Raw genomic sequence first — 17,029 nt, forward strand, 5'->3', positions numbered from 1 at the left:
AAACTACTAAAATGTGAGAGGCCGATAAAAAACCAGTTCACCCCTGATAGTCTGAGAAGCCCTGGCTTTGGAGAAAGAGTTCAGGCTCTGTTATTTCAAAAGCCCAGATTCAAATCCTGGATTTTCAATCTGTCAGTTACATGATGTTTGGCCAGTTTATCAACTGCTGGAAGCCTTGTGTCTTCATCTATACACACGGATAATAATACTTTATAATTTGCCCCAGCAGGATTGTGGTGACAATTTAGTGACAGACTTTATTACTTTGTTTTAGCTAATAACTACTGAGCTTTCACCATGTGCTAAGAACCTTACACATGGAAAAGCTCCAGTAATTCGGTGAAGTTTATTTAATTTCTGCGCTAACAGTAGTGCCTAAGGCAGGTACCACCGTCACCTGCCTCCAACAGCCCCCTGCTGAGCTGGTCCAGGCTGCCTTCTCAACGGCCCAATTCCCAGCCACTGACCTCTAGCAACAGGGGCCAGCTCAGGTCAAAACACTAATAATTACGTCAACACATTACTCACAAGTCACGATTTTGCTTAAAAGGGCAGCAAAAGTCAGAAACATGATAAGCAGCAGGAAATCAGCTTGCAGTTGGCAGAGCTGAGAAACCAGTAAAAGGAAGCCATGAGAGATTTATAAAGGGCAAGTGGCTGTATTTGCAAATGTTTACCTGAGGATAAGCCTCGCTGCCTGCTCAGGTGGATAGGATGAATCCTGCCTAGACCACAGCCCTAAAGATAAGGGTTTTTCATCTCTGCTGGCCTCAACTGTTCCATCCCACGCTGCAAAAGGGTGTACGATCAGAGATGAAATCTCTTCCCAGCCAGGCAGGCACTGATGGAGATTACGATGTCCTCACAAATACGTGAGTACATTTCCCTGAGGTTTTCTAAAAGAGGGAGAACACCATTTGATGGCATGGGGAGTGGGGGTGCGGGGTGAGTTCCCACCCCCCACAGATAAGGCAGGTGCTCCACAGTTACTGACTGGGAACAGGTAAGGAGAACTCTGAACTCAGGATTCATGGAGCCATGGCAAAGGGAAATCATGGCCATTGGGACTGTCTCCAACCTTGTGCCTTCAACAGGTGCATCTTTGCATAAGCATCTGCCTTCCTGATCAAGGTGCCTGGCAGGAAGCAAACACTTGACACCTCATCAGCTCCCTTTCTGTCTGGTGCCCACTGCCCAGCAGTGAGTAGAACCCCCAGTGGGCTCTTGCCCGATCTCACCACACCAGAGACAACTCTGCTCTCCAGTCCATCAGCCAGGGTGAGCCCAGGAGGAAGGAGCAAAGCGGGCCCAGAAGGAGGGTTGAAACTGCGCCCTTCCCAAGGACAGACCACCACTTGTTCCTCCACACCCTAACCCACACCCAACATAAAAGTAGAGAGAAAAGAAACTAGGCCCCTCTCCTCCTCAGGAAGAAGTGTTTCACCTCATCCTAACCTTTAAAAAAAAATTGTTGGTACTATGGAAGTTTTCACACAGACAAAAAGGCATAGGAAATAACATAATGAACCTCCCTGTTTTCATAACCCAGCTCCAAAGAGTACCCACATTTTGCCAAACTTGTTTTATCTATTCCCCACCCCCTTTTTTCTCCTGGAGTAATTTAGAGCAAATGCCAACCTTCATATCCATTCCCCCCTACCAGCTCTTCTCAGCTAGAGGTCCATGAGAAAATTAAGCCCTAATGTCCTAAGATATCCATTTATATAATGAATTAACTTAACTTTCCTGGCAGTTGGAATGGTATCAGCTATGTGCCTTCCTTGGTAACTGAGAACACAGGCTCTCAAAACATTTTGTATGGAGTTGAATTCTCTATAGTACGATACACACACACACACACACACACACACACACATACATACATACACATACACATTGGATTCTGCCAAAGAATAGCTGACGAAAAAAACATATTATGTAAATATTAAGGTAAATATATATATAACTACTATGCCATCAGCATCTAATATCCATACACTTTCAAAATTTTTACTAATTCTCTCAAAAATGTCTTCTACACTAAATTCTTTGACTGAGGACCCAAACGAAGTGGGCACATTTTGCTCAGGTGAGATGGCACTCAGCACTCTCTTTTCATACACAACAGTTCCCCACTCCTCATTTTTCTTTTTCATGACACATATTTGCTGAAGAAGCCAAGTCACTTGTCCTGTGGAAGGCACCCTGTGCTGAATCCGGCTGGCAACCTCCTCCCGGAGTTACCTCTCTTTGCTCTGTGTTTTCCGTAAACTGAGCATGAGGTGTCAAGGCTTGTTGACATTCAGTAGTCTCACATTCGATGGCTCTCCCAACACTCAGGATCTACGTCCTGAGTGTCTGAGAGAGTTTGGGGTGAAGGAAATGAAGAGATAGACCTGAGCTCTTTCACTAAGTGGTAGTCCCAGAGCCTGTCAGAACAGCTTACAGCAATACTCATAAATAGGTACATTCATTCAGCAAATGCTTAGTCTGCTCTGAACCAAACTGGAGATACAGCACTGTAGAAACCAGCCAGACCCCTAAACCCACCACCACCCCAGAACATGCCTTTCAGTGTAGTAGTGAGTAAAGAGTAACACAAAATAAATATGTATGTGGTGCAAGGAAGGTGGATAGGGACTGCAGGGTATATGTGGAAAGAGGACGGAGATCAATTTTAAACTGGATAGTCAAAGGAAGCCTCACCGAGAAGGTATTTGAGCAAAGACTGGAGGGAAGTGAAGAAGGGGTCGTGGATTTCTGAAGGGAGAGAGTTCCAGGTTGAGAGAACAGCAAAACCCCTAGGCAGGGGCATGCTGAATCTATGTCAGAAGAGCATGGAGGCCTGGAACAGAGTAGGTGAGAAGGGTCATGAGATGAAGTCAGAGAAGTGTTAGAAGACAGACTGTGCAGAACCTTAGATGAGTGTAAGGGTTGTAGGTTTCACTCTGAAAAAGACTTGGCTGACTTATGTTTGAAAGCAATCATTCTGGCTGCTGCACTGACAATCAACTGTGATAGGTGGCAGGTTAGGGGAGGTGAAAAGAAAGGAAGACCTTTCAAGAGGCTGTTACAACAATCCAGGTGAGAAAGGCCCACGAGCCCATTAACTGAGCTCTTACTGGGTGCTAGCATTTTATATATGTGGCCAGATTTAATCCTTACCACCACACTATGGGGTGGGGTATTATCAATTCTCCTTTATTAAAAAAAGAAACTGAGGCTCCAAGAGTTCCAGCCCTTGGCCCAAGATGTCATTGTACATGGTCAAACTAGGAAGTAAGCCAGATTATTCTACAGACCTAGAGCTGCTCGTGGATTCCAACAGATGTCCCTCTGCTCAGGGCTCTTCAAAGAGCTCCTGGGAGCCTGTCTGCTTTCCCGGCTGCTGGTCAACATCTTGGACCTTCTGGTGACACCTCTTTACTCTGCACTGATCACCATTTCCTTAACCTCTCTGTGTACAAACCTCTCCTCATATGTACCTCTGGACCCAAAATTTCTGTCCCTAGAAACCTTAACACCCTGTCGCCCCAGACGGTACCTCAACTAACAATGCCTCCAAGAGGCAGTCTATATATATCCTGGCTTCCTGACAACTCCACCTTGATGGGCTCCTCTCTAAGGTCATGGACTGTTAATCTGAGAGATCCATTTGATCCTGTAATGACTCCTCTTCCTGTTTCCTCATGTCAGGAATGGCTGGCTGCCCCACCAGAAATGTGCTCTTCCTGCTACATAGAGTTGTGGTTGAAAGTGGCGAACCAGCCAGGGATTACATTTTCCAGGAAGTGTGCTTATGCATGTGTGCATGCACAAACACACACACACGCACACCCTGCAGCTAGGTTGGGACTATTTGACTAGTTATGAGCACTGAAATGTAAGCAAAAATAACATGTCACTTCTGGGCCAAAGTGATTAAGAACTGAGTCTATTTGTTACAGTAGCTAGCATTACACTCAATAGAGCTCCTTAAGACTTCCCTAATATTTGTTTCTACTGGCCTGAGAACATCAGCAGAATGCTCAGCTATAGATGTGTCATCGTCCACACAGTTCTCTCCTCACCCCCACACTTCTTTTGCACAGTGAAATAACAGATGTCCCCCTTAATTTAGTCACAGCCAACATTTCCTAAATTCTTCCACATGAAGTACCTCTTGTATTTGTTTCCTCCTGCTATGATCCCCAGGTTTTGAAAGATATTGTCAGCCAAATTTAATTAAGAATTTGAGTTCTTATTTGTTATCAAGCGAACAAAGATATTCCTGCCAAGAAGAGGTTCTGACCAGCATGATATTGTCATTGTTATCAGTTATATTATCAGTTGACAGAAGTTCAGCATGACACAAAGAAACTTGATGATTTCCTTGGCCTCTGCAGGTCTGCTGGGATAAATGTGCTTCTCCCATCTGGCTTTTTGAAATATTCAGTGTCTGGTGAATCTCTGGAGACCCTGGGCAGGGAATTCTGGTTTGTATGGCCTGAAACTTACCCAAATGCAATAATAACTTTCTGATCCCAGCTGGTATCCTAAAAAACAGGTTCCACTGATTGGTTACATACCTAAAGGGTGCTTTAAAAAAACTTCTCCCAACTGCCCCCAACTAGGCAGAATTAAAGCACTCTAAGCTTATCTGGAAGAATCTGGCTCCCAAGTGCTTAAAAATCACAATAGCAATGCAAAACCAAATTTTCCTGGCTGCCAGATCAAACAGATACAAGCCTCCCTCCCCATCATCTTAGTACCCAGCAGGTGACTACAAGCAGCAGTTAGATCAGAAAGATAACCCCCATCCCCACCCCCACTCTGACTCCTGGACAGAACCACAGAGCTATGAGTCCTGGGCAGGGAAACTACCCTGCCCAGAATCTCACCGGCTAAAGCACAGAGGAGGACCCAATGCTAACTACATGGGAGGGAGAGTTTACTGACAGACCAAAGAGGAAGAATTTTCTCTTAAATCCTGATAATAAGGGTCTAATGACCTTACATCTCTTCCTTCAGACCCCAGTTTAACTGTGTCTTTGGTGAGAGCAATGCTGTCTGCTAATGTTGTCTTAAACAGAATTTCCTCCTGGAATCCTGTGTGGGGGAGCACGCCTGGGGCTGTTTGTTCTCCCCTTCCACCTCCCTTCTACCAGTCTGGGCAAGAGGATGTCAGCTCCGGGCTTCCTTGACATTTCCTCAATACCAGAACCACTGAAGCGAGCTGCCTCTCTTTAAGGTCACGAGGTGATGACTGTTTACCTCTCTCACCTATCAAATCGATCTCTTGCCCAGGCCAAGCCCAAGGTCAAATGGGTCACCATACAAAGAAAAAAGGAAATAAAATGTAAAAAAGAAAGATTTGGATCAAGTCTGTCCTCAGAGGTACACCCCACCCCTTGTCCTACAACCATTAAGGTCAGTTTACATGAAAGGAACCTTTTAAAACACTATTTCTCTATAGTACCTGGGCATTAACATTAACATTAGGAACATTAGGAAGCATCTAAAGAATATAGGTGTATTATCCCTCTACATTCTAGTCTGGACCAATAAACATTAACAGAGGCCTTGAAAAATGTGAAAATTCACAGGAGGGCAGCCTTAGGCAGAACATGAGGGAGGCCAGGCCTTTCCTGGAGAGGGAGGGGGCAATGCCAGTTCAGCCTAGGGTAAACAAGGGTGATGAGTCAACATATGGGCATTTTAACACAGGCTCCTCCACAACACAGAGGGTTTGCTGCCCCATGGTGGCCCAGAGTTACTGAGGAAGTGACAGGGCCTCAGCTTCAATCCAGGTTTTTGAGAATTTCGGGTCTAACTGTCATCAGTGCAGGGCTCCCCATGGAAGGGGAGATGTGGATATTTCCTGTCTATTTTGAAGCCAGGCAGAGGTAGCACTAGCAGAGACAGAGCCGACAGCCCAGTATCAAGGTAGACCTTTCACTTTTCCCTCCTCCCAACTGTGACCTTGACTTTGGTCACCAAATAACACAGACAGCAGTGTGGCTGAAGATCAGTCTCTTGGGTAAAGGGGGGTGCTACACTCTGAGCAGTCCCAGATAAGGGCTGGTGCTCAACCTTCATTCTTGGTCCGTGGTCCCTCCCTCCAAGAAGGCAAAGGCTGGTTTTCTGGAGTTTTTCACATTCGCTTCCCTCACCACCACACGTACATAAAGACCACTTTCTATCCACACCTACTTGGTGCTTAATGGAGCATGCTGACAGGTGGAAGGTTTGGGTATTCTCTTTTGGGGACAGATGCACAGATCTAGTTATTCTCACTCCCAAATCTCCCTACTTGTCACTCCCTCCCTTCACTTCAGGGATCTGAGCGCGGGCCCAGCATGGGCCCTTGCTGCCTAGGTAGCTTCCCAGACTCTCTAGTGTGGAGTCCTCTACCTGTGTGGACTCCCACACACACCTGGCTGGCGTGAATGCTCTTCAGCATGCTCCTGCAGGTGCCGTATGTGGGAATCTTATTCTTCCAATCAGACAGGGCTCTACGGGGACAGATCTGTCGACACCCCTTCAGTCCCTTCCTCCGTCATTCGATCATCACTGTCCAGTGCAGGGTAAACAGGTAGCATTCAATAGCAGACTGGTGCCCACTGTCAGGGCTTGTGGTGTGTGTATTGGGGATAGGAGATAGTTAATTTGTAAATAAGAAAATGATTTTAGACTTGAACTGAAATCATCAATGAACATGAAGCACCTACTGGGTGCACAGACCTGTACAGAGAGAGAGCAAGAGAGGGAAGTCATCATGACTGCTTCTGGGGACTTCCTATGCACCAGGCACTCTGAGAAACCTGTAGATGTCATAGCTCATTCAATCGCACCATCATCCTCTAAGGTTGGTAGTTATTTCTGTTTTGTTGACAAGGAAGCTGAATCTTAAAGAGGGTAATGGCTTTTGTGAGTAAGTGGAATCACCAAGACTTGAATCCAGAACTGTCTGAATCTGAAGACCATGCTCTTAGTGCCTGTACTCAGTCACCTTGCTTGACCTGTGACTCTCTTAGCCACAGCCATGCCCATCTCACCAGAAGAAAATGGTTTCAGTTAATAAGGAAACCAATAGTACTGAGGTTCCAAGCCCAAAGTACACCCAGGATGGCAGACACTTGACATATTATCTCATGAATCCTTCAGCAGCCTTGGACAGTTGCTATTATTACAGTTGACCTTTGGCATTTACATAGTCAACATTTGGGGGTTTGACTACTTGAGAAAAACTCCAAAGGTCCTAGAAACAAAACAGCCTGATTTTGCTCAGGAGTGAATACGAAGTATAAGCAATGGAAAGTTGATAGGGGTGAGCCCTTCAGTACATGAGAGAGCTAACCCCAGACCACAACCCAGCGTACAGGGGGTTCTGTGCCCTTCACGCATCAACGCATCAGGAAGTGATAGGAATAACTGCTTGTGAACCCCCAAAGAAATCAGACTGCTGGTTCATACTAAGGAAAGTATATGTTCAATGGTAAATTTCTGCTAGTAGATCTATAAATGCCAAGAGCCATATATTCATGGAATAAATAAGGGATAGAAATCACTTAAATTGTCCAATTATGCATGACTGCTATATGGGGGAAATCATGTGCTCTGGTGGCATGTGCATGAGCTCCTCATCTGCCAAATGAGAACAAATGCCTCACCTTCAGGCTGCTATTAATAAATGAGATCTTAGTCGTAAAGGTGAAGAGATTGATCAACAATTTTCAAAGTTCCCAGAGAACTCTCTCATGAATGTCAAGTCTATTAATTCAACAGGTTATAAAGAGGAAACTGAGAAAAGATGGTGGTGTGAGAAGTGAGACAGAGGCTTCCTCCTAAAACTGCATATAATATGAAAATATAATTAATATGACTAATCCTGAAAGAGCAACAGGAAAGATGTTTGCACCAAACTGCATACACCTGAAGAAAAGAATAAACCTCAAGGAACAGGGTAACATACCAAAGCCATGGCCCGGCAGGACCCAAGCCCTTCCCCCACCCCAGCTCACCAGCAGGAGGAAGAGAAATGGAGCACGGAGGGAGTGGAGGCCTGGGACTGCTGAATACCTAACTCTAGAGATCTGCTCTGGGAGCAAAACCTGTATTTCATGGTGCTTGCATGGTACTCTTGTGATTAGGGGGTTGGAAAACTAAAACAAGCAGAATTCCTGGAGAGACTGAGATTTTAGCTGCTTGTGGAAAGCAGAGATCCATATCCGGCTGCTCTGGGACAAAAGAAATGCAAGCAGTATGAGAGACTTCCTAACAAGGAAGTCCTTACCAAGAGGGCTGCTAAAGGGGCAAGGACTGCACAGAGCTTACTGTTCAAGAGACAGGACAGGTAGACAAAATTGTCCGGGTGCCCTCTGCCAGCAGGTTGGGGGCGTTCATGATCTTCAGGCGCTCCAGCTCCCTGGCTGGTTACACAGCTCGAAGGACCCCCTCCAAGATACACAGCCCACTGCACCTTTCTCCCAGCCATTCCCACCTGGCTCGCAAACCAGCAAACCCTACCCTGGTATTAGTAGACCAGCCAGAGGGAAGACCTGTCTATAGCAACTATAAACGCAAAGCATAGAGGCTTATACCTGTGTGCTCAGCCCACTGGTTCAGGCAGTGGAGACAGGCATAGCAGCTTGGAAGCAGGAAACAGTTCCTTCCTCCCCCCAGGCACCAATACCACTCCCCTGCAACCCCTGACATTGCTTCAGGGGATGAGCAGCTCCAGAGAGTAGAGCTTCTGGGCATATACAAATATGAAACACCAAAGGAAACTGGTTCAAAGTAAAATTACAAATACAACTCCTGAAAAAGACTTAAATGACATTGACCTCATGAATCTTCCTGAAAGGGATGTCAAAAGAAAAGTCATTAACATGCTCACAGAGGTACAGAAAAATATTCAAGAACTCAGGAATGAATTCTGGTCAGAGATCCAATCATTGAAGAGCACAATAGAGGGTGTTAAAAGTAGATTAGATATGGTGGAGGAGACGATAAATGAAATAGAAACTAGAGAAGAGGAATACAAAGAAGCTGGGGCACAGAGAGTAAAAAGGATCTCAAAGAATGAAAGAATATTGAGAGAAGTGTGTGACCAACCCAAATGGAACAATAGTCACATTATAGGGGTACTAGAAGAAGGAGAGAGAGAAAAAGGGATAGAAAGTGTCATTGAGGAGGTAATTGCTGAAAACTTCCCCAATCTCGGGAAGGAGATAGTTTCTCAGGCCATGGAGATCCACAGATCTCCCAACACAAGGGACCCAAGGAAGACAACACCAAGACACATAGTAATTAAAATGGGAAAGGTCAAGGATAAGGACAGACTGCTAAAAGCAGCCAGAGAGAGAAATAAGATCACATACAAAGGAAAGTCCATCAGGCTATCATCAGACTTCTCAGCAGAAACATTACAGGCCAGAAGGGAGTGGCATGATGTATTTAATGCAATGAAGCAGAAGGGCCTTGAAACAAGATTACTTTATCTGGCAGGTTATCATTTAAATTTGAAGGAGTGATTAAACAATTTCCAGATAAGTGAAAGCTGAGAGAATTTACCTCCCACAAACTGTCTCTACAGTGTATTTTGGAGGGACTGCTATGGAAGTGTTCCTAAGGTTTAATAACTGTCACCAGAGGTAACAAAACCACAGTAAAGAAAGTAGAATAGCTAATTACTAAGCAAATGCAAAATTAAATAAACTATCCCCAAAGTCAATTAAGGGATAGACAAAGAGTACAGAATATGAAACCTAATATATAAAGAATGGAGGACAAAGAAAAAGGAGGAAAAAAAAGAACCTTTAGATTGTGTTTCTAATAGCATATTAAGTGAGTTAAGTTAGACTCTTACATAGTAAGGAAGCTAACTTTGAACCTTTGGTAACCATGAATCTAAAGCCTGCAATGGCAATCAGTACATACCTATCAATAATCACCCTAAATGTAAATGGACTGAATGCACCAATCAAAAGACATCAAGTCACTGAATGGATAAAGACAAGTGAGCCCACAAGAGACTTACTTTAAACCCAAAGACCTACACAGACTGAAAGTGAAGGGATGGAAAAAGATATTTCATGCAACTAATAGGGAGAAAAAAGCAGAAGTTGCAGTATTTGTATCAGGCAAAATAGACTTGAAAACAAAGAAAGTAACAAGAGACAAAGAAGGACACTACATAATGATAGAAGGGTCAATCCAACAAGAAGATATAATGATTATAAATATCTGTGCATCCAACGCAGGAGCACCTACATATGTGAAACAAATACTAAAAGAATTAAAAGGGGAAATAGAATGCAATGCATTCATTCTAGGAGACTTCAACACACCACTCACTCTGAAGGACAGATGAACCAGACAGAAAATAAGGACACAGAGGCACTGAACAACACATTAAAACATCTACAGAACTCTATACCCAAAAGCAGCAGAATACACATTCTTCTTAAGTGCATATGGAATATTTTCAAGAATAGATCATAAACTAGGCCACAAAAAGAGCCTCGGTAAATTCAAATAGATAGAAATTGTACCAACCAGTTTCTCAGACCACAAAGGTATGAAACTAGAAATAAATTATGCAAAGAAAATGAAAAATCCCACAAACACATGGAAGCTTCACAACATGCTCCTAAATAACCAATGGATCAATGACCAAATAAACACAGACATCAAGCAATTTATGGAGACAAATGACAACAATAATTCAACACCGCAAAATCTGTGGGATGCAGCCAAGGCCATGCTAAGAGGAATGTATATTGTAATACAGGCCTACCTCAGGAAAGAAGAACAATCCTACATGAGCAGTCTATTAATGAAACTAGAAAAAGAAGAACAAATGAGGCCCAAGGTCAGTAGAAGGAGGGGCATAATAAAGATTAGAGCAAAAATAAATAAAATCGAGAAGAATAAAACAATAGAATCAATGAAAGCAAGAGCCGGTTCTTTGAAAAAATAAACAAAATAAGATAAACCCCTAGCCAGACTTATCAAGAAAAAAAGAGAGTCTACCCACATAAACAGAATCAGAAATGAGAAAGAAAAAATCACTATGGACACCACAGAAATACAAAGAATTATTAGAGAATACTATAAAAAATTATATGCTAACAAACTGGATAACCTAGAAGAAATGGACAACTTTCTAGAAAAATACAACCTTCCAAGGCTGACCCAGAAACAGAAAACAGTAACAGACCAATTACCAATTACCTGCAATGAAATTGAACTGGTAATCAAAAACCTACCTAAGAACAAAACACCTGGACCAGATGGCTTCACCGCTGAATTTTATCAAACATTTAGTGAAGACCTAATACCCATTCTCCTTAAAATTTTCCAAAAAGTAGAAGAAGAGGGAATACTTCCAAACTCAGTCTATGAGGCCAGAACCCCCCTAATGCCAAAACCAGGCAAAGACAAGACAAAAACAGAAAATTACAGACCAATATCCCTGATGAACATAGATGCAAAAATACCCAACAAAATAACAGCAAACCAAATTCAAAAATATATCAAAAAGATCATCCATCATGATCAAGTAGGATTTATTCCAGGGATGCAAGGATGGTACAACATTTCAAAAATCCATCAACATCATCCACCACATCAAGAAAAAGAAGGACAAAAACTACATGATCATCTCCATAGATACTGAAAAAGCATTTGACAAAATTCAACATCTATTCATGATAAAAACTCTCAACAAAATAGGTATAGAGGGCAAGTACCTCAACATAATAAAGGCCGTATATGACAAACCCACAGCCAACATCATACTTACCAGTGAGAAGCTGAAAGCTTTTCCTTTAAGATCGGGAACAAAACAAGGATGCCCACTCTCCCCACTTCTATTCAACATAGTTCTGGAGGTCCTAGCCACAGCAATCAGGCAACACAAAGAAATAAAAGGCAGCCAGATTGGCAAGGAAGAAGTTAAACTGTCCCTGTTTGCAGATGACATGATATTGTACATAAAATCCCTAAAGAATCCTCTCCAAAACTACTGGATCTAACATCTGAATTCAGCAATGTTTCAGGATACAAAATTAATACGCAGAAATCTGTGACATTCCTATACAAAAGACTCTTAAGAGAAATTAAAGAGGACACTAATAAATGAAAATTCATCCCATGCACTTGGGTAGGAAGAATTAATATTGTCAAAATGGCCATCCTGCCTAAAGCAATCTACAGATTCAATGCAATCCCTATCAAAATACAACAGTATTCTTCAACAAAGTGGAACAAATAGTTCTAAAATTCATATGGAACCACAAAAGACCCTAAATAGCCAAAGCAATCCTGAGAAGGAAGAATAAAGCTGGGGGGATTATGCTCCCCAACTTCAAGCTCTACTACAAAGCCACAGTAATCAAGACAATTTGATACTGGTACAAGAACAGATGCATAGACCAGTCAAACAGAATAGAGAGTCCAGATATTAACCCAAGCATATATGGCCAATTAATATATGTAAAGGAACCATGGATATACAATGTGGAAATGACAGCCTCTTCAACAGCTGGTGTTGGCAAAACTGGACAGCTACATGTAAGAGAATGAAACTGGATCATTGTCTAACTCCATACACAAAAGTAAACTCAAAATGGATCAAAGACCTGAATGTAAGTCATGAAACCATAAACTCTTAGAAGAAAACATAGGCAAAAATCTCTTGGACATAAACATGACCAACTTCTTCATGAACTTATCTCCCTGGGCAAGGGAAACAAAAGCAAAAATGAACACATGGGACTACATCAAACTAAAAAGCTTCTGTACCACAAAGGACACAATCAATAGAACAAAAAGGCATCCTACATACAGCATGGGAAAATACATTCCTAAATGACAGATCTGATAAAGGGTTGACATCCAAAATATATAAAGAGCTCATGCACCTCAACAAACAAAAAGCAAATAATCCAATTAAAAAATGGGCAGAGGAGCTGAACAGACACTTCTCCAAAGAAGAAATTCAGATGGCCAACAGGCACATGAAAAGATGCTCCACATCGCTAATCATCAGAGAAAAGCAAATTAAAACCACAATGAGATATCACCTCACACCAGTAAGGATCGCCACCATCCAAAAGACAAACAATTACAAATGTTGGCAAGGATGTGGAGAAAGGGGAACCCTCCTACCCTGCTGGTGGGAATGTAAATTAGTTCAGCCATTGTGGAAAGCAGCATGGAGGTTCCTCATAAAACTAAAAATAGAAATACCATTTGACCCAGGAATTCCACTCCTAGGAATTTACCCTAAGAATGCAGCAGCCCAGTTTCAAAAAGACATATGTACCCCCATGTTTATGGCAGCACTATTTACAATAGCCAAGATACGGAAGCAACTTAAGTGTCCATCAGCAGATAAATGGATAAAGAAGATGTGGTACATATACACAATGGAATATTATTCAGCCATAAGAAAACAAATCCTACCATTTGCAAAACATGGATGGAGCTAGAGGGTATTATGCTCAATGAAGTAAGCCAGGTGGAGAAAGACAAGTATCAAATGATTTCACTCATCTGTGAAGTATAAGAACAAAGAAAAAAACTGAAGGACCAAAACAGCAGCAGACTCACAGAACCCAAGAATGGACTAATAGTTACCAAAGGGAAAGGAATTGGGGAGGATGAGTGGGAAGGGACAGATAAGGGAAAAAAGGGGCATTATGACTAGCATACATAATGTAGGAGTGGGGGGCACAGGGAAGGCAGTATAGCACAGAGAAGACAAGTAGTGATTCTATAGCATCTTACTACACTGATGGACCATGACTGTAATGGGGTATGTGGTGGGGATTTGATAATGGGGGGAGTCTAGTAACCATAATATTGCTCATGTAATTGTATATTAATGATACCAAAAGAAAAAAGAATAAAAAAAGAAAGGAAAACACCAATGTTGTTCAGTTCTCCCAGAGCTTGTACACCCCTGAGAGCCCACCACAGATGCCCAGGGATGAAGTTCTGTTCTTGTTTTCACAGAGCCAGAGGGCTCACTGTCTGAGATAGGAAATCAGCAGACCCAAATTCTCACAATAAAGCCCGCTGTGTTTTCTCTGAATTTTCCCTCAATTTAGAAAATAGGCCAAATGCACTCCACCTCCCAGTCCCACCTTGGTTCTCTTGCAGCTACAGTGTGCCCAGAGAAGAAAAGAGGAAATCAGTGAAGTGGTCCCAGAGCACAGCCCAGGCAGGCTGACAGCACTAAGGCCCAGTCCCCAGTCACAATTTCAGGAGAAACACTTCTCTGCCTAGTCAGTGGTGCCCAAGCTTCATGCTGAGAGGCTACTGTAGATCTCCATTCTCACCTGTGAGCCTCAAAACAGATGGCCTAATCTCTTGCAGTGCAAATAACCTAAAGGGCACCCCCCAACACACCCACCCCCAACCACCAACCAAAAGCTATAAATTAAAATATTTTACATTCCCTCTCAGCCCGTGAGCAGACAGGTTATTTAGAGCCACAGTCCCCTTTGCTGTTTGGGTTGTTCTCAAACTTCCAGAAGAGGTGTATGTATACAACAAGAATATGTTTAATTCAGGGGCTCGAGGCCTGGGCATAGAACAAGAGTTGGGGGGAAAAAATGAGGGTCTGGGAAAGGGGCAATGAACCGAGGCACAGACCCCAGCTTGGCCAGGCTGCCCTGGAAAGATCATGTTCCAGGTCTGAATTTTGCTCTAAAGAACAAGGTAACATACTGCCCAACAAACCAATCTGAAGTTCAACCCAATCCTGGGCCAAGCACTGTAAGGTGCATTTCCATGGATCAGATAAATACCACTGGCAATCGGGATCTGTTCCCTAAGATCACCCAGGTCCCCAAGATGGATTTCCTGGATGTGACAGCTTCCTCCATTGCCCAGGGGTGATTGAAAGACCACAGAGTAGGGAGATAGCAAAGAAGGAAAGGTGAAGAGGCAATGACCCAAACATGGGCAGCATTTCCTGCTGGGGACCTCCCCTGTGCTGGGAATACCCAGCCCTGAACTCTGGACTGCTCTGTACAGGAGAGCAGGGGCTTGTTTTACATCCTGAGCCTCAGCTTCCCAAGGACAACAAAAGCTACTGCTGCCAGACTGACCACTGCACGCCAGGCTTTTTCCCTATAAATCTCTATTGCTTCCCCCCTTGGAAGACAGCAGGACTGCTCTATTTCCTCAGTGAGAACATCTGAGGCTCACAGAGATTAAGGCTGTATAGTCAGTAGCTAGTGAGGCAGAGCCAGAATTTGAACCCAGGGCTTCCTGTGTGTTTGCCTCTCCTCTTCAAAGTAGGGAATGGGAGGGAGTAACAAATGTCTTTTCTTCTACTCTCCTCCCCTGCTCCCTCCCTTCAAGGATGGCAACCAATTCACTGGCAGGCTGGGGCCTCAATGTCACTGGAAATCAAAGAAATCTACTTTAAAACAGTAAGGTACCACCTGTCCCCCATTAAATCAATAAAGGCTAAAAGTATATATAATTCAGAGCTAACAAAGGGCACTTTTATGTGCCTCGTGTGTGAAAATAGCATGCAATATATCTTCTGAAAGGCAATTTGGCAAAATGCATCAAATCCATTAAAAATATCCATTCTCCTTTAACTCAGTAATTACCTCTCCAAAAAACAAAATAATCAGAGAAGCTATCAAAGACTATAGTTCCATCTCAGCCCATGCAGAACCTGAACATCAACCTCAATTCACAACACCAAAGGAATAGTTCAATGTTACAGAATGTCCTGAGATGGGATATGATTAAAGAATTAAAAATCACATTTATTAGGAATTCTTAGTCTCTTAAGGAAAAATTGCAAACAGGTAAAAAAAACTGCAGAAAGGAGTGTAACGAACCATCATGTATACATAACCCAGCATCACCAGTGATCAACTTATGGCCAATCTTGTTTCAATCTCCACCCAGTACCCCAACCTTAAGTATTTTAACAAATCCCAGACATCTTATTATTGCATCTATAAATACACTGGTATATATCTCTAAAAGGTACTCTTTTAAAAATACATAAACCAAAATACCATTATCAAATGTAAATTTTTTTCAATAATTAAGGTTTCTTAACAAAATAGAAGCATTTATAATATGAACTGATAAAAAATATTATAAAACTATATACTATATAATCTTAGTTGAAAGGAAGAAAGAGTGGAGAGGAAGGGAGAGACAGAGGAAAGAAAAAAGAAAGAAACACTTATTCACTGAGAAAAATGACTTGATGGAAATATATCCAAAATATTGCCAGTAGTCTGTAGTTACCCCATGTCATGGGATTAAAGATGATTTTATTTACTTTCGTATTTTTTGTGTGTATTTTTACTAACAGGAATCTACTATGTATATATTTATCATTTCTCTTGTTCTCGTATTCAAGTTCAAAGTTTCCCTTTAGTCATTTCCCTTCAGCCTGTGAAACTTCCTTTAGCAGTTCTTTAAAAGCAGGAAATGAAGTTTCTTCATTGAGAATATCTTTATTGTGCCTTCACTCCTGCAGGATATTTTCTCTGGACATAGAATCTGGGTTGACAATTTTCTTCCCACCCTGGAAAGCTGTCCTGCTACCTTTGGCCTATAAGGGTTTGGATAAGTCTGCAGTTGCTGGAATGGGTTCTCCTCATGTGTAATGTGTCCTCTTCCCCTGGCTGCTCTGTTATCTTGGCAATCAGGATCTGTTCCCTAAGATCACCCAGGTCCCTAAGATGGATTTCCTGGATGTGACAGCTTCCTCCATTGCCCAGGGGTGACTGAAAGACCACAGGGTAAGGAGACTGCAAAGAAGGAAAGATGAGGAGGCAATGGATATTACGTTGTGAGATTCTGGATACTGCTAAAATTATCTGAAAATAATGTTGATATTTTTGTGTATTTGTTTAGTAGGCAATTAATCCACTCAGGTTCAGACAGAAAGTTCTGTCTCACCTCTCGTGACTGGTAGCTCCAAGGTCAGTCTAGTTTTCAAAGCCTGAGTTAGGCCATGTGGGTCTGCCTGTCACATAGGGAACTGTCACATAGG

The 17,029-nt window shown here is 42.6% G+C and overlaps 1 long non-coding RNA gene across 1 annotated transcript in view; it reads left to right on the forward strand.

The window, feature by feature from the left end:
• Positions 1-17,029, forward strand: part of LOC140848442 (uncharacterized) — a 111,839-nt gene that overhangs the window by 78,840 nt on the left and 15,970 nt on the right. Inside the window, exon 4 of the long non-coding RNA XR_012129322.1 lies at positions 1-17,029. This exon is cut by the window's right edge and continues 15,970 nt beyond it. This is a non-coding gene — a long non-coding RNA (uncharacterized lncRNA).

The sequence above is a fragment of the Manis javanica genome, chromosome 3 (genome assembly GCF_040802235.1).
Source record: "Manis javanica isolate MJ-LG chromosome 3, MJ_LKY, whole genome shotgun sequence".
Classification (NCBI taxonomy): Eukaryota; Metazoa; Chordata; class Mammalia; order Pholidota; family Manidae; genus Manis; species Manis javanica.